The sequence below is a fragment of the Siphateles boraxobius genome, unplaced genomic scaffold (genome assembly GCF_051911475.1).
Source record: "Siphateles boraxobius isolate OS27281-9 unplaced genomic scaffold, OSU_SipBor_1 258, whole genome shotgun sequence".
NCBI lineage: Eukaryota > Metazoa > Chordata > Actinopteri > Cypriniformes > Leuciscidae > Siphateles > Siphateles boraxobius.
The window spans coordinates 230,001-232,906 of record NW_027508874.1 but is presented as its reverse complement, the minus strand read 5'-3'; positions in this window follow the sequence as shown (position 1 = coordinate 232,906).

The window sequence follows — 2,906 nt, the reverse complement described above, 5'->3', positions numbered from 1 at the left end:
CTTTTCGCGGACCAAGTTTCAATCCCTTAGAAGCCTATGGAGGAGTGATCCAGCTCTCAGATTTAATCAAAAATATCTTAATTCGTGTTGCGAAGATGAACGAAGGTCTTACGGGGTTGAACAACATGAGGGAGAGTAATTACTGACAGAGTTTACATTTTTGGGTGAACTAACCCTTTAATCTGACAATAAATGTGGTACACACAGTTCCCTTTCGAGGGAACTCGGACTGCGTCGAATGACACTTTGGGGGAACGCCCTTAGCGTTACGCATCTGAAGTATGAATGAAACTAATCCAATCCTGATTGGTGTTGCGTCATGACGTAACATCGGACGGCATAAACGGAAGCTACAAAGGCACGCCGGCACACAACAGAGTTAGCTTTTTGCTCTTCAGCAAGCGCTCCGTGTTAAACTGTCTGTCCTATTTGGTGTTGTTTGTCCCTTAAAGAATTGTCCTAAATAAAGGTCTGCAAGAAAAAAAGATTCTGTGACTGGGATCTCGTGTTGTCGAGGCAGCACATAGATTAAATGTCTGCATTGTAATACAGAATTCTATTGTGGCTCGGATCTCGCGTTTGCCGAGGCAGCGCGTTGATTACGGGTCTACTCTGCAATGAAGATTCTGTGGCTGGGATCTCGCGTTGTCGAGGCAGCGCGTAGATTTAAGGTTGTACATTGCAATACAGAATCTATAGTGGCTCGGATCTTGTGTTTGCCGAGGCAGCGCGTAGATTACGGGTCTACTTTGCAATAAAGATTCTGTGTGTGTGCGAGGCATGAACAGTCAGCTCCTGAGGGTGCTGGCTGTGTTCACTGAGAAATATCTCGACACGCACAGCCGTGCGTTTTCAGGTTTCAGCCTCGCGCCTGTTGATTTTCTTCTAGAGGAATGAAAGCCAAATATATAAATGACTCGAATCTCACGTTTGCCGAGGCAGTGTGGATTACGAGACCGTAGCCTATAACACAAAACAGTATGTCTGGTAATTATGGCTGCATTTAATTTTAAGAAATTGAAATGATGACATTTTATCTGACTTTAAGGAAGTTAGATATTTTAATTCAGCCTACCATTCAGACCGTGTTTCACTTATACAGTGTTTATGGCTGTATTTAATTCTGAGGAATTAAATGATGAGCAGCGAACGGACGCTGCTCTGTCTCCCCCCCAGGCTTGCGGCCATGCAGTGTCCCTTCTGCACATCAAAATCGTTTTTCGATTAACGAGACAAAAATAGCAGGGCTATCCCCCTCGTGAGGGACGAGCGAGAATTGCTCCTCAGCGGAGCCCTCAGAAAATCGATGTTTGTATCCAGCGTCAAGTGCCCCTCGGGACACATCGGTTTTCAGCGAATGCACTGCAGTGTCCGCCCCAAGGGCTTGCGGCCAGGCAGTGCTCATGTTCGCCCATCGGAAACGGTTTTCGATTATTCCCTGCCGTTCCTCCACTTCAGGGTGTCGAGAACCAAACCGAAGAGCCCTCAGGAAGTCGATATCTGTATCCCTCCTTTAAGTACGCTTCGGGACACATCTGTTTCCAGCGAACTTACGGTGCTCTGTCTACCCAACAGGCTTGCGGCCAGGCAGCAATCGCGTCCGCCCATCGAGAATCGTTTTCGGTCGAACCCTGCCGGAGATCCCCTTCAGGGGCCCGAGAACGAATTCCGAATGATACCGAAGCCAGCCTCGAGAGCCTGGTTCCTTTGGTAAAATATTTCGATGCATGGAAAAATCTCACGAATATTTCTCCCTGGGCCCCGTGCACCCATTCAAAAAGGGGTACAGGCTGCAGTTCGGTTTCCGCCCACCAAGGTTCAACGGGTGGTTTGACTGTAGTCGACCCAGTTCAGGGTCGGGGAATTGGAACAAGAAGTAAACTTCCTGCTGGTAAAGGAGGCTTTAGAACGTATTCCTCCAAGAGACAGGGAGTCCGGGTTTTACAGCCGCTACTTTATAGTTCCCAAAAAGGATGGGGGGGTTGCGTCCAATAATAGATCTCAGAAACTTGAATCGTTCTCTGAGGAGATTCAGGTTCAAGATGCTCATTATTCCCATCATCGTGAGTCAAATTCAATCCGAGGATTGGTTTGTCACGATAGATCTAAAGGACGCATACTTCCACATATCCATCCTTCCATCTCACAGAAGTTCCTGAGGTTCGCTTTCGGGGGAGAAGCGTACCAATATCGGGTTCTTCCGTTCGGCCTAGGTCTCTCCCCATGCACATTTACCAATGTATGGATGCAGCTCTAGCACCCCTGAGGCTCCAGGGCATCAGGGTACTCAATTATATCGACGACTGGCTGATTCTGGCCCAGTCATAAGAGCTGGCGTTCGGCATCGAGATGTCGTCCCCTCCCACATCCAAAGCCTGGGGTTGAGACTCAACAACGAAAAAGAGCGTGTTGACACCAGCCCAAAGAACCACGTTTCTGGGAGTGGTATGGGACTCGGTCACGATGCGGGCACGATTGTCTCCTGCACGAATCGAGTCCATTCTGGCCACAGTGTCCAGGATAAAGCTAGGCCAAGCCATTACTGTGAAACATTTTCAAAGAGTGTTGGGGCTCACGGCAGCAGCGTCCAACATTATTCCATTTGGCCTGCTACACATGAGGGCCCTCCAGTGGTGGTTGAAAACCAAGGGGTTCTCCCCGAGGGGGAACCCGTTCTGCATGTTCAGGGTTAGCGCCAGATGCCTTCGTTCCCTATCTATGTGGAAAAAAGCTTGGTTTCTGTCCCAAGGTCCAGTGTTGGGAGCGTCATGTAGCCGGAAAACCGTTTCGACAGACGCCTCCCTCACGGGCTGGGGCGCGGTCATGGATAGCCGCTTTATGACAGGCCTATGGCAGGACCATCATTACTCCTGGCACCGGGGAAACTGTTATCTCTAAGAGCAACA